A 23,846-nucleotide genomic window follows, 5' to 3' on the forward strand; every position below is an offset into this window, starting at 1 on the left:
AAAGGTGTCTCTTGCTATGTTAACGAGGTGACTTTTGGAGAGCCCCTAAAAATGGGGGTTGGTTGCCAGTGGAGCCAACCATGTGATTAGAGATTTGGAATTTCAGTCCCACCCCCGGACCTCCAGGGAGGGCAGAGGGGCTGGAGATTGAGTTTAATGACCAATGGCCAATTATTTAACCAATCATGCCTTTGTAATGAAGCCTCCATAGAAACCCAAGAGGACAGTGTTCTGAGAGCTTCCGGATTGGGGAACACATGGAGCTCAAGAAGAAGGGCACGCTTGGAGAGGGCATGGAAGCTCCAGGTCCTTCCCTCTACCTTACCCTACAGATCCATTCCATCTGGCTCTTCCTGAGTTATGTCCTTTTGTAATAAAACAGTGACCTAGTAAGAAAACTGTTTCTCTGAGTTCTGTGAGTTGCTCTAACAAATTAATTGAACCTGAGGATGGAGTCATTGGAAACTCCGATCTATAACAGGTAGGTCAGAAGCATAAAATGCGTGAAATGAATTAGAATAGATTTTCAGACCACACTGGAACTGTATAGGCCTAAACTTCTTAGAGAAATTGAATTGATATTAATGATCTTCCAAAAGAGTAAGCACCAGGCTCAGATGGTTTCACTGATGAATTCTACCAAATGTTTAAGAAAGGAATGATACCAATTCTCCACAGCCTCTCCCAGAAAATGGAAGCAGAGGGAACATTTCCAACTCATTCTATGACGGCAGCATTACTCCAATCCAAACCAAATAAAGACATTGCAAGAGAGGAAAATTGAAGCCCAATATCTCTCATGAACACAGAGGCAAAACTCCCCAACAAATATTAGCAAATCACATCCAACAATGTATAAAAAGAATTATATATCACAAAAAGTAAAATTTATTCAACACATGCAAAGTTAGTTCAACATTCAAAAGTCAATTAACGTAATCTACCACAGAAACAGACTAACGAAGAAAAATCATATGGTCATATGAATTGATACAGGAAAAATTATTTGAGAATATATAATGTCCATTCATGATAAAACTCAGAAAACTAGGAATAGAGGGGAATTTCAACAACTTAATAAAGATCATCTACAATAAACCTAAAGCTAACATCATATTTAATAGGGAGAAACTGGGCACTTTCTCCTTTCGATCTGGAACAAGGCAAGGATTTCCCTTCTCATCCCTCTTATTCACTGTCATACTGGTAGTCCTAGATACTGCAATAAGGCAAGAAAAGGATATAAAATATACAAATTTGGAAGGAGGTAATAAAACTGTTTTGTTCTCAGATGCCATGATTGTCTATGTAGAGAACCCCAAAGAATCAATGACTCCTGGAACTAATAAGCAATTATAGCAAGATCGCAGTATACAAAAATAATATACAAATATCAGTTGCATTCCTATGTGTCACCAATGAAAACTGGATTTTGATATTTTTTGAAAAGCTACAATTTACAAGATCTCCAAAAAATAAAATTCTTAAAAAGAAATTAAGCAAAATATGTACAGGATCTATAGTCAGAGAATTACAAAATTTTCATGAAAGAATTAAAAAAGTATCTAAATAAATAGAGAGAAAAGCCATGACCATGGATTGGAACACAATATTCTTAAGATTATCATTCTTGCAAACTTGATCAATAGATTTAATGCAATCCAATCAAAAGCCAAGCAAAGTATTTGCAGATATTGAAATTGCAATTCTAAAGTTTATATGGAAAGGGAAAAGACCCAGAATATCCAACATAATACTAAAAACAATAATGTTGGAGGACTGACACTATATGACTTCAAGACCTATTACAAGGCTATAGTAATCAACACAGCATGGTATTGGTGAAAAGCTAAGCACATAGATCAATGGAACAGAATAGAGAGCCCAGAAGTAGACCCACACAAATACAGTAGACTGATCTTTGACAATTAGAGAGGCAATTTAATGAAGAAAGGGTAGTCCTTTCGACAAATGGTGCTGGAACATGCAAAAAAGGTCTAAACACAGACTTCACACCTTTCACAAAAATTAACTCAAAATGGATCAAAGACCTAAATGTAAGATGCAAAATACATTCTTCTAGAAGATACCATAGCAGAAAAATAAATGACCTTGGTTTAGGTGATGAGTTTTTAGATGCAATATCAAAAGCACAATCTACTTTTAAAAACTGATAAATTGGACTTTATTAAAACTGTAAAACCTTATGCTCTGCCAAGACACTGTTAAGAGAATGAAGAGACAAGCCAATGACTAGGAAAAAATACTTGTAAAACCCATCTCCCATAAAGGACTTGTATCCAAAATACAAAAAGAACTCTTAAAGCTCAACAGTAAGAAAACAAACAATCCATTTTTTCTTCCCTGAAGAAGAGTCACCCGGAGCTAACATCTATGTCAATCTTCCTCTACTTTGTATGTGGGTCACCTCCACAGCATGGCCGTCGATGAATGGTGCAGGTTCGGCCCAGGAAACGAACCCAGATTGCCGAAGCAAAGCACACTGAATTTAACTGCTAGGACACAAAGCCAGCCCCAACATCCATTTTTTTTAATGGGCAAAATATCTGAACAGATGCCTCAAAAAAGAATGTATACTTCATGGCAAGTAAGTATATGAAAGCACATTTAACCTTATTTGTCAATGAGGAATAGTAAATTAAAACAATGTAACACCACTAAATACCTATCAGAATGGCTAAAATCCAACAAAAAATTGACAATATCAAATATTTTTGAGAATGTGGAGAAGCAGGAACTCTCATTCATTGCTGATAGAAATATAAAATGGTACAGTTAACGTGGAAGACAGTTTCTTACAAAGCTAAACATAGTCTTACCAAACAATCCAGCTATAACCCTTCCAGGTATTTAACCAATTGAGTTGAAAACATGTGTCCACAGAAACCTAAATGTGAATGTTTGTAGCAACATTATTCATAATTGCCCAAGGCTAGAAGCAACCAATTTGTCCTTCAATAGGTGAATGGATAAATAAATTATTATATATTCATAAAAGGAATTTTATTCAGTGATAAAAAGAAATGAGCTTTCAAGTCATGAAAAACATGGATGACTCTTAAGTGCATATTGCCAACTGAAAAGAGCCAGCCAGAAAAGGCAACACACTATGTGACTTACTATATGATTCCAATTATGTTCATTTCTGGAAAAGGCAAACTATAGATAGAGTAAAAAAAAAAATCAGTAGTTGCCAGGGATTTGAGAGTGGGAGTCTGGGAGAGTTGAACAAGTGAAATAAGGTGGACTTTCCGATGTGAAACTGTTCTGTATGACACTGCAATGGTGAATGCATAACATTAGGCATTTGTCAAAACCCAAAGAACTTTACAGCACAAAAAGTGAACCTAAATGTATACAATTATTTAATTACTGTAGTTTTATAATACTTTTTAGTATCTGATATAGTATCAGATTTTCAAAACATTTTAAAAAGCAATTTCATGGATATTTACAAAAATTCATTTTACTAGAAAAGATTCATACTCATTTATTGTTTCCAAAATAAACAAAACAATAACAAAAGTTAGAGTAAACTAAACAAAATAATAAAACAAACAAACTGGATTTTGATAAGGATCACAATGGATTTCCACATTAATTTGTTAGGAGTATTTCCACCTTTGAAATATTTTACAAAATGATTATTATATGCTTATTTTGGCCAAGGGAGCCCAGGATGGATGCAGAATGTGACACAACAATCTAAGTGTATCACATTACGTATGAAACAACATCACTAAAGAGCTTGGGAACCTGGTGGGGGAGATGAGGGGATGGGCTGATCTAAGTAACTTTGAAAACAAGTGGGGTGTGTAAAACTAAAGGAAAAAGGAACTGTAAATAAGCGCTGTACTCTAGTCAATAAAGTCTTTCCCACAGGGAAGCAATTCTTATACCACTACACATGCGTGTTGGAATTGAACAAATACGCAAATGTACAGTGGATAAAGGAAGCCAGGTTCTCACTGCTGAAGTGGGAGTTTACAGGCAAGCAAAAGGAGAATCGAACGATCCGTATGGTAACAGGTCATGGTTGTAGCCATCAGTATGAACTCATTTTCAGCTTAATATAGACGCAGATGGTTACAAAAAGAAATATTTATAGGTAAGTGTATATACACATTAGCATACACACATATTTCCTTATTCTGTCCGCTGAGCTGGCCTAGAAGCAATGACACCCCAGTAGCAAAAAGCACACCTAGGACCAATGTCTTTGTTTCTAATACCATTTCCCACTAAAAGAAACCATGTGCCTTGGAGAAATGGCTGATGCCAGGACTTGAGCTGGAAATATACATGTGTGACTAGAGCATCTTGTTGAGTCAGACGAAAAAATTAATAGACAAAACCTACATCGATAGATTTGAAAAAGACACAGGAACCAACAGAAACATCTCCTGATGGCCAAAGGTGGCACATTTGAGCAAGAAAATAAAGCAATATTGAGCTATAATGCAAAGTACAAAATAAGTATCCATAAGTCCATACTGAACTGATATAAATAAATGATTGAATAAATAAATAAATGGAATAGAAAAGACAAAATCTCCCTTGCAGAAGAATTCCAAATAATTTATGAAAACCACATGTAATGTGATACTCTAAAAGGGATCCTGGAACAGAAAAGGGGGAATTAGGCAAAAACTAAAGAAACATGAATAAAGTATTAACTATAATTAATGATAGCATATCAAAATTGGTTCATTAATTGTAACAAATATACCATATTAATGCAAAATGTTAATAATAGGGAAAATTAGGTGTGGGATATATAAGAACTCTCTGTACTGTCTTCTTAATTTTTCTGTAAATCTAAAACTGTCCTAAAATGTATCTGTTTAAAGGATAGGAAAAGATACGATGCAAACATTAATTTTCAAAAAGCAGGACTGGTTATATTAATATCACGCAAAGTATAAATTCAATTTATTTTGGACAGTTATGTTTATGAATAAAGCTCAAGAAATCAGAAACATAAGGACATTACAATTTTAGTTTCATGCTCTCTGTTCACTAAAATTACTTTTATATATACTGCCTTGAAATCAACAAATTACCTCTATAAGATGTTTTTGCATGATGTTGAAATTCTAAAGGTTAGATTTCATTATGAAATGTTTGTTTCCCCGTATATTTTCTCTTTCATGTTCTTGTAAATTTGCTAAGAAAAATGCCTGAGGCTCACTCATTCAGAGAAAATAAAAGGTAAAACATTGAGAATTTTGAGCAAAATGGCTATTATACATGAAAGAGTAAAAAATGTTTCCCATTTGCAGCAAGATGTTTCTTGTCTCAAAACTCAAGAAAGAGAAGGTATCTGAATGCAGAAGTCATAGAAGAAGATAACGAAGTCAAAATTTTTTAAAAACCTTTTTAACCTACTCATATAAAATTATCATATTACAATACTTCTCACATTAAATATCACTGTGCTAAAGGTTATTTCTATTGCAAGCCAAGAGATAATTCAAATTAGTATATTATGTCCTTGTGTCTCCTCAAGATATTGTAACATTATTATACATTTCCTTTTATAAATTACTGGAAAAAGTATTTTAACATCGCTTTGTTTAATGACTAGTAGTTTTTAAAAGGCCTTTATTTAATAAGAAATTGTTGTATATTTAAATTTCAATAAGTAGAAATAAAAATAAAATAACTTGTCTATAATTTATTAGATTTAATACTTCCATCAATAAGGTGAATATGTTTTCAAAAATCTATATCAATAAGGTCAAGCTTAAATCACCATGGACTGTGTAATCTCATTCATTTTATTCAAAATATCACTGCTCATACAGCATTGACATTTAATGCAAATTTGAGTTTCCTTAGGGAATGCACATCATTTTTACACTAACTTTTAGTTTATTTCCTTTAATATTCAGAAAATTAAAGTTGCCAACAACATACATGGGGATGAGAAATAGGCTGATATGTGTAAAATCTATGTTGATCACATTCTTTAGAAATACATAGTATTTCACATTTATCTTTCTGGGACTTTTAAAATTTCTATTACCTGTATATCTGTGGAAACACTGATTGCTTAAAATGACATACGTGAAATACCTTAAAAAACAAATTGAAAATTTATAGGAAACTGTTGATCTCCAGCCCTACCTCTACCATCTCCAACACTTCTCTCCTTTCTTATGATGGCAACAGAGGGCAGGAAAGGAAGTGTGAAATTGTGAAAACCCAACATATTTGCACAAACATAAAAAATGTGGACAAGAGGGTCAAGAGTTCTGCTGTGCCCTTGGATCTCTGAGATGGAATCTCAAGTATTCCATCTCTAAGCCCACAAATCGGTACCATCCCATTGTCTACAGCTCATATCCATTCCCATTTGATCTCATTCTTTTCCAATGAAAAAGCAACAGTACACCTCACCTATCCCAACCCTGCCCAACGTGGAGTCAGCCTCCACCAATGCCTGCTTAATTTCCTTGAGGAATGAGCAGTTCTGCTCAATGTAACATCACTAACTCATGACGGTCTGTTCCAGCGGAACCCTCTGCTCTGCCTGGAAAGCTGCAAGCATGGAGCACTCTCACCCAGAGCTCTCGACCACATAAACACACTGCAGCTCCTCTGCTCACTCTTACGTATTTTCATATATCCTCCAACCATCTCAGTTTTCTTACTAAATTCAAAAGTTTAATAAGAAAATAAATAATTTTTTATTTTAATTATAAGAACAGCAATGCAAAAAAATGTAAGAACAAAAATAAACTAGAAATGTGAATGCTTATGGGGAGAGATACCACAAAAATCCACTGGTTGACATAAAGGAGACTAAAATAAGTATATAGTAATCATTTTGTAAAATATTTCAAAGGTGGAAATACTCCTAACAAATTAATGTGGAAATCCATTGTGATCCTTATCAAAATCCAGTTTGTTTATTTTATTATTTTGTTTAGTTTAACTTTTGTTACTGTTTTGTTGATTTTGGAAACTTAATAAATGAGTATGAATCTTATCTAGTAAAATAAATATTTGTAAATAGCCATGAAATTCCTTTTTAAAATGTTTTGAAAATCTGACACTATATCAGATGCTAAAAATTATTACAAAACTACAGTAATTAAATTTAGTGGTAATGGTTCATGATTAGACAGATTTAACTGAAGCAACAATCAACAATTAATCTCAAGTATAAACGAGCATTTGTTACTTACTAAATACCACATTAGTGAATTCTTTTTCAGATCCAAATAATGCACAAAATGTCTCAAGCAAAGGTTAAGTATGACTTAGGCGGGGTTTGCAAGGTGCTCAGATTACATTTTATAACACCAGGAATAGATTTTCTATCTCTCTTTCCTTTTTCCTCCCAAACGTCTCCATTTTCAGCCAGATTTCCAAACATGCTTTGAAGATACATGTTGCAGCATGATATCCTATATCCTGTCTCATTAAGTTCAGTGGGAAAATCACAAGGATGTCTTTCCCAGAATATTTAGCAAAAATCCTAGTATGTCCTTTTGATGAAATGGCAACGCTGAAACCAATCAATGTGCTAATTGACTGAAGCTGGCTCATTTGCTCTAGAGATAGAGTCTGGAGGCAAGGCTCCACCCGTAAGCCACACAAATTATTTAAGTATTCCCCATATGCTGTTGCCTAAAATAATTTCCATCTCTATAAATGGTACCTACACGTCTAGCTTTCAAAGTCACACATTCTAATTGTCAAGTGTAGTTTGATTATTTAATTGTTGAATAATAAAAAGGCTGAATTCCTTCCATAGAGATAATGTTATAGAACTGTACGATGTAATGCAGGAAGAAATGGCATCTAAAGTGAAGGTGGATATATTTGTTCTGACTGAAGGGAAGGGACAGTTCTTCTATTGCTAATAGAGCAGTGGGTAAATATGGAGAAAAGTTGGTGGTTGGTAGCAGAGGGAATATTTGCCTAATCAGGAAAAAAAGATTACATAATGGAGGTAAAGAGGAAGTGATGAGGTAAAAGCCTTGAAGAAAGTGCGAGAGGTCCCTGGAAACCAGGTTAATAGAAGATGGCAGTGACAGTCCTCTTGAAATTAGAAAACAAAAATTTTAGTTGCATCTAGGCACACAATTATATTATTTTATCCAAAGTAGTTTAAAGTTACCGCCTGGAGTGGACATGCAGCGTATTTGTTTGACTGGGGTTTGCAGAACAGCCACAACAAAAGGATAGAAAGGGCAGTGGAACCGAGTCTCATGGCAAGAGACTAACTGGTATCACAGAGGAGGGGATCTGAGCAAGGCGGAAGAAAAGGAAGTCTGTAGTGAAAGAGCTCACAGAGAAGGAAGGGGAGGTCTTGATGAAGCTGGAAAGATGGCTATTGCTATTGAGAGAGTGGCAGGGCAACAAAAACAGGAGACTACACTCAAAGAATGCGCCACGGATTTCAAAACTGAAGAGACTTCAGGAAATAAATTTACTTGTGACCAAGGGAGTGAAGTTGCTAAAGCAACTTGTGAATTAAGATCATTCAAATTTAATGGGAATCCATGAAAGTTTTAATGTCTTCTCTAGGCTAATCCAAATTTAAGCAGTGTTATAACGGAATGGTTCTAGGATGTTGGTCAGAAGAACTGGACCTAGCCCCAGATTCCCCATGTTCTGTTTTCCAGAAATAGATTTAGAAATGTAGAACTGTTGACACAAGAGGCTCCTTAACCAGAGTTTCATTCATGTATGCAATAGATACCTCACCCATTCATCCTTTTAAAAAATATATTAGGAACCTTTCTTTGTCACGCATTGTTATATACATGAGGAATATAAAGAATAATATGACTTAGTCTCTGTCTTAAAGATCAAGAGGTATATTATGGGTATTATTATGGAAGAAGACATGAGACCCAGAGAAAGAAATATGGAAGAGTAGAAGGTAGGAAAGGGATAGCAGACGAAAGCTCCATTCTCCAAAGTAACTGGAGGAAAAGAGAGGAAGGAAAATCAATGCTTTACTCCAGAGAAATCTTTTAAGGATAGATTTTAAAACTACCTATTAAGATTAAACTCATAATCCTCTAATCAAACAGAAAAAAAAATGCTTCAACTATCTGAAAACTATCCTAATCAGGAAAATTACTGGAACTGCTCTGATTAATATCATATTCAAATGATTATTAACAAGGAGCATTGTGATGCATTAACTCAAAAATTTTAAGTATTAAATTCAATATATTCTCATATTCTCACAAATGAATAAAGAAAATTATAAAACTTAAATCTGGGAACATGAGTTTAACTCAAACTTAAATGCTAACCTATACTGTAAAAACTACTAGTAAAATAATCTATATAATTCTAGGACATATATGTCACTCTTTATTTGCAGTATTTTCTATCTACCGTGTTTTTCACAAAATGATAGAAAAGTATTTTTCAAGTTATCCCAGTCAAGAAATCATGAATATCTTAACATACAATTTGTAATTTCACATGCACTGAGAAGACCTTCAAAATCTAGCTATTACTCAATTTATTCAAACTTTTCATTTACCAGTGTTCATGTCTGTAAATCAGCTTCTCTTTGTGACACCAGGATGATGAATTGCGCCCAGGCTCTGTTTGCTGCTAAAATCCAGGCATTTCTGGACATGTCTAATTAACTTTTAGGAAAGTTCTATTTATACAGAGGTCTTAGGGTAGGAGGAGACAGACACAACAAACTTGACTTAATATCAAGCTTTCACCTTCTGAGTTACAGAGAAATTCAGTGTACAATGAGATAACCATCACACAGATTTAATACTTGGCTTAGCCCTCAATAGATTTCTCTCTCAGTCCTATGGCAGGCAGAGAACAGGAATGAAAAGCTGAAAAAGATCATGGACAGAACTCTTTAAAACCTTCGAGTAAACACAGAACATTTTTGAGATCTTTCTAATAATGTAATAAAAAAGGAAAAAGAGTGCTTCCCCATCTTTGAAGATAAGCTAGGCTATGCTATGTAACATAAACACAGAAATCAGTCTGATGTGAGTTGAGAAGTCATTCTCCAGCTCACAGCTAGAACATCTGGATCTCCTGCTCTTCTGGGTCCCAATGTTAGGGAAGAGAAGAAGCCTGAGAGAGGCATACCAGCTCTGGACAGCCTTGGCCCAGAAGTGCCTGAAGTCACTTCCACTCATAACTCAATCCCATAATTCAATCCCTGCGTCTCACCTCACTGCAGAGGAAGCTGGGAGATCAAGTGGTCCCAGGAACCCAGAAAAAAGAAAATAAAACAGGATTTGGTGAAACCTAGCCTCACGCCAACTCGTCACTTTGTTGCAGGTTAATATCTACCTTCAGCAGGAGGGGTGCAGGGTGTGAGCGGTGTTTCCCAGAAGGCAGAGGGTACTAGGTGAGCAGGTGATGCTGGGGGGCAGGGGAGAGGTCCAAGGACGAAGCTGAGCACCACGCGAGTAAGCGCTGAGGTCGCAGGGCCGCCATGGCCACGGGGGAAGGGAGACTTCCCTCTCCGACAGAAGCGGAGTGGCCCACGGAAGAAAAACGCTGATGCCTGGACAATGATCCACACTAACCAGCACAAGATAAGGAAACCATGCTGGTGAGGAATGGAGAAACTATGGTTACACATGTTTATTTTATGCTTCCTCCTAGTTCTACTTTTATTTTGTTCAACTTTTACTGGTCCTGTTTTTAATTCTCAGTCTGGTGCAATAAAATAAAATTACTATTGGTATCCTGAAGTTTTTATCCGTGAACTTAAAGGGAGTAGAATTTAAGCAATTGATCTTTGAATTTCCAGCTTGGAATGTTCTTGTTCTGTTCTAGTCTATTATGTTCTGTAAATATTTGCTGCTTCTTTTTATGTGTGAAGCATTACTAAAGGCACTGATGGAAACAGCAAGTTGAATATATGTTTCTTGGCCCAAGGAACCTTCAGACAAATAGGATGGTGAGTTAAATTCACAAATAATCATGAGACGAAACAAACAATAAGTGCAGTAAATAGAATACAAAGGGATGTAGGAAATGAACAAAAGAGAACACGTCCAATTAGGGAATAAAGAAAAACTGAAAAACAATCTTCTAAAAATACATATGTCTTCCCCTTAAATTTCCATCCCAACAACTCTCATGAACGTAGACATGAACTTTGTAGGAATTAACACGTCAGTTCCCGATCCTCTCAAACCCCAGATTATAATTCCCATCTTCCTGTTGAACACATCTGGTACCATCTTTCTCCCTCCTCTTGACTGCAACTGGCACCTTAAAACCAATTTGTTCTTGTCAACTTCCTGTTAAATACAATTTTCCACATTCCATCAGCTGAAATTCGCATTCCACTGGCCACACTCTACCTTACCACAGCCAGGCATTGTCTCCTGCTGTATCTTCCTGTAATCTTACTCCTCTCTCTGCTCACAGGCCCCTCTTCATGCCCTACTCTTGGGGCATCCTACATGCCTGCATTCAATGCCCTGTCCTCTCTTAACCCAACGAAAAGTACAGTTACTCAGAATCTATTTGGTTTATAACTCTTTATTCTATTTATTCCACTATTTATTTATTCCACTATGACACTGTTTTTCTTGCTTGTTTTATTATTAGCCCCACCACATATTTATCTGCTCGAAGGAAATGTGATTGGCAATATTTGCACTTATTAGGCACTAAATACACATTTTGAGCTGAAATGAATTCTCTAAACCACACCACTTGATATTAAAAGAGAAAATGTGAAACCATCAGCAAGAGATACTAAAATATTTTTTAAATAGTCTCTTCAGTATTCTATACTGTATAATTTAAACAGTGATAGAGAATTGATTGTATTCAGTGATATATTTCCAATTTTAAAATATTTCTCATTGATAATCCTTGGTAAGAATATAATTTACTAGAATAATGATAGGCTTGGTTTCCAGAAAAAAAAAATTTCTACTTGTATCCAATAGTTTCTTCTGGCTCCACTGGGCCCCCCAATATAGAAGTTTTAGAAATAGAAAAAGTGTTCCCATTTACCAGTTTGTAACAAAGAAATGTTGCAACATTATTAACTCTAGGACAGCTTGCAAAGTTACACCAGACCATGCGGGAAAAGGTTCAAATTATTTATACATTATTTTATGCTCCAATATTAGTAATAGGTTAAGGGGAAGCAACTATTTAAGAAAAAAATGAACCTTTTAAAGATCTCGAGTGGAAGTACTGCCAAGGAAAAAAATTATGGGATCATAGAACTCTAGTAAAAATGTCAACTTGCCTGTTTCAGTGTTTTATACATTGGTTAGTAGTTGTGCCAGGATATCTTTTCACAGTGGAAAAGAATAAATTTTATGACATCATTATGGGAAATATATGAACCCCCACAGAGAATGCTTTCCTTTATAGATCCTGGTGCACTGTGGCCTCAGTTCAGCTCATAAAACATGGACCTGTCAAAACATCTTATGATTAGTAGAGAAGTATATTTTGAGTATTTCAAGGGAGTACTTGGTTTATTATTCAGAGTACAGATTATATTTCAAGGGAAAATGTCTAATACTAGAAACAATGAAATTATGATGGTATGATGTTATATACTGTCTTTTTTGGCAGAAAGTAGGTTCATTCTTTAAAGAAAGAGACTTCATTCTCTCTAAACATTTAAAATTTTATGAGATTATGCTAACAATATAAAACATAAAAGCCTAAATCACCACAGTTTTTGGTTTATAAAAAAATAAAATATTGAAAAATTCCTTTTTTCTGGGTCCATGATCTTAACCACTTTAAGACACCACAACTAAAGAATGTTATAACTGATAGTTCATATATACATAAAAATTCACTATTCAGTCATTCTTACATAGCCATTACAGGTAAAATGGTAAGGTAGATCTAATAAGAAATAACTGGTACCTGAAGGTGAGATGAGATTAAGGAAGATAATTTTATCTTCCCTTATGGAAAAAGATGGTATATGAAGCCCAAAGTTAGCAACGGGTAGAAATCTACTCTGGTAGGGACTCTGTCATAAGCAGTGGATAGGATCCCAGAGTGAAGAACTGGCATCAAAGAGAGCTATATGGGCCATTCATTCCCTCACACACCAATAGTGATCGAGTACCTACTAGGTGCATTTCAATTGAGTACCTACTGGGTGCACTTTACTTCTCAAGGTAGTAGGGAAAGAAGAGTAAATAAAACAAACAAAAACATATGTGTTGATTTGATACACATATATTGCTAAATGATTACCACCATAGCATTAGCTAACACCTCCATCACGTCACATAATTACTATTTCTTTTTTTGTGAGGATAAAATTTAAGATCTAATTTCTTAGCTACTTTCAATTATTTAATTTGGTAGAATTAATTATAATCACCATGTTGCACACCAGATCCCCAGAACTTATTCACATTGTAGCTGGAAGTTTGTACTCTCTGACCAACATCTCCCCATCTTCCCAGTTATTTGTTTTTTAACAAAGATGCCAAAGCAATCCAATAGTTAAAGGAAAGAGTTTACAAAAAATAGTACTGGGACTATTGAATATCTGTAAAATAGAAATGGACCTTGACTCCTAACTAAGACCATAAACAACGAATAATTTGAAATGGATCATAGACCTAAAAGTTAAATCTGTAAAGCTTTTAGAAGAGAGGGTATGAGAATGCCCTCATTACTGAGTGGAGGCAAAGGTCTACAAGACAAGACTCAAAGGGATGGCATCAAAGATAACTAAGAAAATGAAAGATAATCAAAACTAAGGAAAACATTCACAGAATATATAGCTGACAAAGGATGGGTATTCAGCATACGTACAGAGGTCTATACATAAATGTATATTTAATAGATACCTCACAAAGAAGGACATACAAATTGTCATAAACATCTGAAAAATGCTCAACACCATTTGTTATGAGAAAAATGAAAAATAAATCCACAGTGAGATCTCACTCCACACACATCAGAAAGGCAAAAAATAAAAACAGACTAGTATTGCCAAATATTGGATGTGGAGCAATTGGAATGCTCATAAGTCATTGGTGGTGTGGGAAAGTGGCACCTCACACTTGGAAAAGGTTTGGAAGTTTCTTTTAAAACTATTTTTAAAACTCCAACTAAAGCAAAACAATTAAATAAAGAAAAAATTATTATCCCATATCACAATAATTCCATTTGTAAGTATTTACTCAAAGACTATATATCCTCAAAAATATTTTTACAATAATGTTGCTAACAACTTTATTCAAAATAATCAAACCTGGAAACTCTCCAGGTGTCCATCAACAGGAAAACAGCCAAACAACTGTGACATATTCATACAATGGAATATTATCAGGAATTGGAAGAAATTATTGATACATGCAACAAACTTGACCAATATAGAAAAATATTATGCTGAGTGCTCTGCTAGCTAAAACTGTGTGGTACTGGCATATGCATAGACAAGCAGACCCCTGGAAAAGAATAAAGGTCCAGAAATAGCTCCAAGTACACATAGAAATGTATCATATATTATATGATAAAGGCGGCATTTCGAATTAATAAGGTAAAGAAGGACACTTTAATAAATGGTTCAGGGACAATTGGTTAGCCATTTGGAAAAAGATAAAATTAGATTCATACTTCACCACTATACTCAAAAACTTATTTCCAAATGGATCATCTATTTAAATGTAAAATATTTGAGCCAAAAAAGTGCTAGAAGAAAATATGTATGAATTCCTCTCAAATTTTGGTGTCAGGGAAAGACTTCCTGACTATAATTCAAAAACCAGAGATAATAAACTACTATCAATAACTTTACCTTGAAATGCAGAAAATTTTACAGCAAAAAAAAAAAAAACTAACATAAAGTCAAAAGATAACTGACAAACTTGAAAGTATATATCATAAGCTTACAATGTATACTACAGATGAAGGGTTAATATTCTCAGTATGTAAAGAATTCTTACAACTAGGGATGCTAGACCAAAAACCCAATAGAAAATTACGAAAAAGACACAAAAAACAATTCACATTACAGATATAAAAATAGCCTTTAAATATGTGTAAAGATATTCATCCTTAGTCACAATTAAAGAAATATAAATTAAAACCTCATTGAGGTAGCATTTCTCATTTATCAGGTCAGTGAAAATGAAAAAGAATGACATCCCACTCTGCTGCCAAGCTAAGGGAAATCTGGCACTCTCGTACATTGCTGCTGGGAAGGTAAATGATGGAGCCCTTCTGGAGTGAAATTTCCAATAAACTAACACAATTACGCATACATCTGCCTTTTGATCCAGAATTTCAAGGGATTTACTTTGGTTATACACACCTCCAACAAGATAAAAATGCCTACGTACAAGGCTATTCATTGCAGCATTATTTGTAATTGCAAAATTTTGGAAACAATCCAAATGCCCATACCTAGAAGAATGGATGGAAAAACTATGGCCCCCACACAATAGAGTATTACACATCAGCAAAAAGAATGAGGAAGATCTCTATGGACAAATACGGATATATTGTTATATGGGAAAGCAAAGCATAAATTCATATGTATAATAGCTTTCATGTAAAAAAGAAGGGAGAAATAAGAAAATACATGTGTATCTGCTCACTAATGCCAAAAAAAAATGACATGAAGAAATTAATCAAATTGATTACCTGTAAGGTGTGAGTGGAAACTGGGTAGGAAGATTGGGGAATGCAAACAGGATTAGGTTATCTTTTCCTCACTTAAGAATAAGTAGTTAATAATCATAATTTCTATACAAAAGATAACAGCAAACTAGTTATTAACTACAGGTGCTTTCTCTTTTCATCTGCTAATATGACAACACACATTCTAAACAGTGTGTAGAATTTTTCTTCCTTATTTATCTTCTCTTTCTTGAATAAATCCTTAAATGGCCATTTGGCTTTACTGAGACATTTTAGACTTTTTTTTTTTTTTTTGGAAGCTTCAATTCACTCAGGGTTACAGCTTTCTTGACAAAATATGCTTCCCTAGTCTGTCTTACTTTTGTAAAATACGTATTTAAAAAAAGTCAAAGGCTTCGGCATGAGAGTCTTGAGTTTGAACTCTGACAATGGTAATAATTTAGGACCTTTATTTTCTTCACATGGTGTTTTGAAGATAAGTTAAATAATATGTAAACTATCTAATACTCAGGAAAAGTACGCAGTGAATGGAATGTCCTTCCAAATTCCTTACATACCTTAAAGAGTTAAATGTCTGACTCTCAGCAGACTTAATCACTAAATAATTGCATGGATTGTTCAAGTAAAATTAATTGGATAAATTTCTTAAAAATCTAGCTATTTTGACCTATTAAAATAATTTAATTGAAAATGAGGCAATTGAAAAAATTGTAGAAATAAAGCTAATACCAATTGTGTTTAATCAGGTTGTTAAAAGAGCATAAGACTGAATGTTTAAAAAAGATAACTTTCAAAGATGTTTAAATTTTATTTCCTATTTGGTGAAGTTTTAAAAAGTCATTTTTTTATGACTCTAAGAGATAATATTTGCATGCATATTTATTTCATAAATTCCTTCATTCTTAGGTGATAATGAATAACACATGTGAAAGAATATATCCACTCTTAGTAAATTACCTGACATTGCATGCACGCTTTAAGAACATGGACTTAAAGTGCATCTTCAAGCAGTATTTAACTTGGTTTTAAATCCACTGCTCCTTTAGTGGGTGAGCAGTCAATTGACAACTGAGATTACTTTTATGGACATCTCATTTCCAACTAAGCCTTACACATCTGTTCTTCCCACAAATTACAATTTCAAAATGATCACAATTCAGAATTTGACTATAAAACAGTAAGATTAAGTGACTTAAATGCATCAGTATGATCCTTGTTCAATGCAGCATATATTTATAAGACTCCCTCAGGTTTAAGATGTAAATTATTATATATAGTCTCTTTATTTGTATATTAGATTCACCATAAAAGGGTTAGATGATTATTACATATTTATGACTATCCAATGTAAGATTATATTCAAGATCAAATTTATTAAAAGTGAACTACACAAAAATGCAAGAAAATGAACCATTCCACAATCTATCTTTCTCTTATCTGTAACATCATGGAAGAAGCTAATTCACATCACCAAAGGGAAAAAAATAATTGAGATGACAACGCTACTTGAGCCAATACGACTTCAGTCTTCAGTGACACTTTCACAAATTGAATTGTACTTAAATTTAATTTGTAATGTAACGATTGCTGAAAGATGAGAACTTAATTTAAGCTATGTTAATTGACTACAGAATTTTGCCAGTAACCAACTGAATGAATGAGTGATGAAGAGATCAGTATATTTTTTTCATGTGTAAAGCTGCTTCTGCAAACTTCTAAAGGTGTATATTTCTAAGTGTTTTCTGCCTCCTAGAAGGAGTCTAATCAAATACTGTAGCATAAACCACTTCAATAACGTGGAAAAATATTTTTTCATTATTTAGTCTTCACCTGTAGCAGCCATCTGTTCAATCAGAATTCCACTCACATATGCACTAGATGTCTTCCTCACAAGTATAAAGTTAGCAAATGGTGCTTCATATTTTCAGTTGATATAACAAAACATGCAGCATATTAAAATCTTAAAAACGTGTTTCATATCTAAGAATAGCTCATGACCTATGATATGATCAGGAGCTCAAATATATTTTAAGTATCAGACAAACTTAACCAATGATTGTGTGTCTGTGTGTCTGTGTCTGTGTGTGTGTGTAATGTATGTTTGTGTTTTGATGAATAGTTCCAAAATGTTTTGAAAACTTTATTTCTGTGGGTGATTTTATAATGGATGGACATTACAAACTTTACCCTGGAACTTAGCTCATCTTTGTAAAACGGAAAATAGTCACTTTATGCACATATGAGTTTAAGAATATAGAAATAGAAGTATGAACAAAATCATTGTTTTCAAGACATAGAAGGAACCTCTGAAACTTCAAATATAATTCCCAATTCAAAGTTTCATCCACTCCAGAATATTTCCAACGAGTATTTAACAAGCTTGTTTATGAACCTACATTAGTAGGGAGCCTTATCTTTCCAGCCAGTCAGAGCATGATTGTATAAAACTGAATTTTTTAAAGAACTGATATAGATTTATGACTCGCAAAGTCATACAATATGTAAATGTATGTTGAATTAAGTGGATTTTTCTTTATTATAAAAGCAATGAACATATTTAATACCATGGTCATTATTCAGAATCCAAATAAATATGACAGGTATATGTGCCTACAAACAGAAAAGGATATAGTCCACTCCCAGCTACAAAATATTGAGCAATTAATTCTGACGAGTATTAAAGATGCCATCCCTATTTTAGCAAAATAAGTAACTCAGAGGTAGATATAGTTAGATATTGTTATAGACTGAATTATGTCTCCCTCAAAATTCATATGCTGAGGCCCTAACCCCCAGTACCTTAGAATGTGACTGTATTTGGAGATAAGGCCTTTAAAGAGGTGATTAAGTTAAAAAGAGGCCTTTGGAGTGGGCCTTAACCCACTCTGATTGGTGTTCTTATAGGAAGAGGAAATTTGGACACAGAGAGAGACATCAGGGACGTGCTCACGTAGAGAAAAGACCATGTGAGGACACAGTGAGAAGGTGGCCATCTGTAAATCAAGGAGAGAGCCCTCAGGAGAAACTAAACCTGCTGACACCTTGACCTTGGACTTCTAGCCTCCAGAACTAGAGGCTTTTCTGTTGTTTCAGTTATCCAGTCAGTGGTATTTTGTTAAGGCAGCCCTGGTTGACTAATACAGATACATACATAAAGGTGAGATAGATAGATGAAAGATAGATAGATGGATGGATGGATGGATAGATAGATAGATAGATAGATAGATAGATAGATAGATAGATATAGAGGTAGGAAAATAACATAAAAAACAAGGAAAATTTTATTTTTAATGTTAGTATACTTCAGAAAATCCAAATAAATCAGAGAGATAAATAGGCCATTGGAAAAAATAAAATTCAAGGTAGCAGAGTCCTGTAGATCTCTAGATAGGCAAACGGCCAACCTCAGTGCAATCCAGAGCAGCATCTCTTATGCAAGGGGCACCTTCCATATCCAAGGGATTCCAGTCAAAAGGAGGACCAGCTCAAGTGTCTAATTATCAGTTCCCCTGAGATAGGATTTGTGAAATGGGTTGAGAAACTCATTGTTAAAGGTCAAATTTAGAAAAGATACAAAGGAAATAAAAATAGAGAAAATAATTAATTTTAAATACTTGTGCAATGTACAAAAGTAAGGCTAGTTGATCACTTGGCAATATACTTTCAGTTAAATTCCAAGCACAGAATTGGAAAACTCAGTTGGAAGAGAATACTAAGTCATAACAACACTGGGTCTTGTGTACACTCAAACCACCTATAATTTATTTATTCATCATCTGACACATAATTACTGAGGACATGCTGTGCACAAAGCATATTTCTAGGCCTTGGGTATACAGCAGCGACTAAAAGAGAAAAAGCTGGTGTCCTCATAAAGCTTATATTCTGATGGGAGTGATGGTTAATAAACAAGCCACTGAATGTAAAGGAGTGATTAAATGTAATGAAAATGGAGGATGGGGGCATGACAGGGGTACTATATTTTTAAAGCGTGATGTTATGTGCTGACCTGTGTGCCCCCAACATATACATATGTTGAAGTCCTAACCCCCAGTATCACAGAGTGTGACTGTATTCAGAGTTGGGTTCTTTAAAGAGAGAAAGTTAAAATAAGGTAATTAGGGTAGGCTATAATCCAATAGGACTGATATCTTGACAAGAAAAATAAACGTGGACACGGACACACATTGAGAAAAGGCAATATGCAGACACGGGGAAGATTGCCATGTACAAATAAAGGAGAGAGGCCTCAGGAGAAACTGACCCTGCCAATATCTTGATCTCAGACTTCTCGTCTCCAGAACTGTGGGAAAATAAATTTCTGTTGTTTAAGCCACTCAATCTGTGGTACCTTGTTATGCAAGACCTAGCAAACTAATACAGATGATCTGAGAAGGGCTCGCTGGGGAGGTAACATTTTAGCAGAAAATAGCAAAGTTCAATCACTCTGAGACAGTACAATTAGACGTCTTTGTAGTTGAAGTAGATTGAGCAAAACAGAAGAGTAAGGGAAATTAGATCAGAGAGAGGTTGGCAGAGGGCAAATAACATTTTTGCCTGCAAGATAGTTTGCCAGCATCAATAATAAAGGAGAATACACATTCATTACTCCAAGTTTTCTGTCTTCTCTTAACGAGCACTAAACTGAAACAGGAAATTCAACAACTTAAACTCACCTTCCAGAATCTAATCTCTGAAATCTCATTACAACCAGTGCAGTAGAGATTGTAGAAAATGAACATTCCAATTCATTGTTGGTAAAAATTTGATCTGCCATATTTATTCAAATTTCAAAAACAAATATCTGTTGACACAGCAGTCACATCTTTATGAATCTTCTACTAAAATGAAGACACAATTACTGAAAGATATAAGTACAATGATATTTATTATACCACTGGTTACAAGAGAAAAAGTTGGAAAATGTTTGACTAAAAATAGAGTACTTTATAATACAAACTTTAGAGAAACATATATTAGTGAAATATCTAACAGAAAGAACCCATAGTGACAAATAATTTGGTCTTTCTTTCTCCTCAGTGTGTAATTTCTTATCTCCTACTGTGTATGATATATAATAGACTGGAAGGAGGCCCTTTATAGTCTTCAAATGAATTTTGCTACATAATTTTATTTCTTTGTGATAACAACACTGAGAATTAGATATTATCTCCACTGTAAAAACAATGCACAAGCGCTATAAGATTGAAAATGGTAAAATTAGTGATTCCCAAACCTGTCACATTAGAAGCTCCTGAGAAGCTTTTAAAAATACCAGTTTCCACATTCCATGCTAGACAATTAAATGATAATGGAGGTGGTGGTCATGCCTAGGCATTGTTATTTTTTAAAATCTGTCTTATGTAAAGGCTCTAATGCTTAGCTAGCTTTAGAACCATTGGGTTAAATGACTAGATTAAAAGGTCTATACATAGATGACATTAAATCAAGAAGGTTCAAAGAATGAAATGCTTACCACGTCAAAGCTCAAAAAAGTATTATTTGAAATCAATGTAGAACTTGAAGAAATATGTTGGATAAAGCTAATGCCAATCTTCCTCCAGATGCAATACTTTAAAAAATATGGATATATATAACATAGAAAAACACATACCTGATATCTAGAGGAAGAAAATGAATTTCTTTTATGCCAAAAATGAAGGGGAACTTTAAAGACAAAGCAGTAAAGAGTTTCAGTCCTAGACATCACCTGTGGGGTGCAAGGGCTGGGGCTCTGACCTCCTTGTGGAGACAGAAGATGTGGACTTGGGTCCACGTGAATGAGGGAGCTGAAATTAATAGCTGTGCATGGAGATGGAATTCTGGATGGGCTATGCTTTCTAGGAAAAGTGGTAAGAACCTCTCCGCCCACCAGCCTAGGTAAGTGATAGGAAAAAAAAGAAAAGAGATATCAGAGAAGTAACAAATCTGTGAGCTGCCAAGTGTCAGAATCACAATATAAGAAATTAATGTAAAAACAGAACTGGAACCAGGAACTCTCAGATGCCCTAAAAGAAACAAAAGGAAAATCAAAGTTTAGGGCCACTTTCAAAATCTAGGAGCATTGACATACCTTGAGAGAAAACAAACAAAATAAAAATGACAGCTCTTGGGATAGGATATATTTAATAAGAAGGAAATCATACCCAGAAGGAAGGAGTAAAATCCTAAAAGCATGATTAGCAGAAAATTTGTAAGCATGCTATTAAATAAAATAAAAAGTAACTGTATAATGAAACAAAAAGCAAATGTTGGGAATTTTAAAACAAGGTGAAAACCAAATAGTAGACCCTTTTTCATGTAAGATGGGAGAAACATAATACAAATTTCATGTTTTCTAAGGCACTTTTATTGGCTCAAAAGAGAGATCATGAAATTGATTTATTTTACATTTTTTAAGTCAAGTAACTATGTTAGAAATGTAAGCATATACAGTAAAATAGCATAAATAGAAGGTAAAGGATACAAAATCCAAATTGGGAGAGAGAAATAAAAAATACAACCATTACAATGAAAAGCAAAAAAAGAAAGTAACTGAACAAGCATAGTATTTTTTTCCCCCCAAAGCCCCAGTAAATAGTTTTATGTCATAGTTGCACATCCTTATAGTTGCTGTATGTGGGACGTGGCCTCAACATGGCTGGAGAAGCGGTGTGCGCCCGGGGTCCCAACCCGCGCCGCCAGTAGCAGAGCGCGTGCACCCAACCTCTAAGCCACAGGGCCAGCCCAAGCATAGTATTTGAAAACACAAAATAAGCACATGATATGATACTGCACAAAGATGGCTTCTTCTACCCGATGTATGTTAAAAAAGCCAATTATTACAGCATCAGCTTTTGGGAAAAGAAAACAGCATTATTGCAAGATCATTCTACAAAGAGACAGGAGGCAATGCTCTCAGATCTGTCTCGCAGATCCAGGGCTTGGGGCAAAATTTATGGGATGAAGGGCAGGGCAGTCTGAAGTGTGGAGATGGATGATTAGAGGTGGGGAGAAGTGAGGTAATTGATGATCTGCACAAGCGTAGTTGAGCTACAGGGCTCTTCACAGGATGCATGTTCACAAAATGGCAGTGTTGCCATGATCTGAGGGTGGGGTTTTTAGCTGCCTGATGTCAAAGGGTCACCCATCAGTCATCCACGAAGGCCCAGTTGATGAATCTGTGGTCTTAACCAGCCTGAACTAGACAAGGAGTTGTTTCTCAGTTCCTGAAAAACCACTCTTAATTACTCTGTTGGTAAGATAGGGTCAGTTGAACTGGTCCTACAGGGCCCGCGGTTACAATAAGATGGTGGGCAATAGTCCATATGAAATATTAATTAAAATGTTTTCTTAAATTAAAAAAACTCACTTTGAAAAAAACAGATTCTTAAATTGTTTTGAAATAAAAATCTAGCTGTTTTCTATTCAATACATTAACATAATGAAACTGAAATTTTGAAAGCAAAGGGTGGAAAACATAAGGCACCCAAATGCTAACCAAAAAAAATTGGGACAGCATTGTCACTGGTGGACAGAAGAGAATTTAGGCAAAGAAAGATAGAGACAAAGAGGCCAATAAGTTAAGATTAAGAGGAAAATTTTTTAGAATAACAAAATTAAAAAGAGCATGCTTGTTCTTAACAACATAACCTTAATAGACAGGGAAAGTATATATTGAGAGAATATGATGGAGAAATTGATAAACCCACATGCACTATGGGAGATTTTAAAGCATCGTCCTCAAAATGATATGTGAAATAGAAGAAAGAAAACTAAGTCCATAGAAGATTCAGCTAAGACGATAAACTGCACTTCAGAGATGCACCAAGAACCCTGCATAACAATGCGATAGAATTCTTTGCAAGAATATGTGGAACATTAACAAACTCTGAACGTCATTACACTACAAAACAATTCTTAACGAGTACCGAATTACATAAATCATACAGACCATGTGCTCTGGAGAAAAAGAAAGTACAAAAAGCCATAAACAGGCGGAGACTGCCAGCTAGCCTTCCCTTTAAATCTTTTCCCCTTCTTGGGCCACCCACTGGACTCCATTCCCAGCCTCCCTTGCAGTTACGTCCGGCCAGGCATCTGAGCAGTCTGCAATGAAATGTGAGCACAAGTGACAAACGCCACTTCCGGCCCAGCCTTGAGTGCTTCCGCTCCTGTCATTGCTGCTGGCTGAAGGCAGATTAGGATCATGCCCTAAAGCACCGCCCAGG

The sequence above is a fragment of the Ceratotherium simum genome, chromosome 15, assembly GCF_057802395.1.
Source record: "Ceratotherium simum simum isolate JZ-2026a chromosome 15, ASM5780239v1, whole genome shotgun sequence".
Lineage (NCBI taxonomy): Eukaryota > Metazoa > Chordata > Mammalia > Perissodactyla > Rhinocerotidae > Ceratotherium > Ceratotherium simum.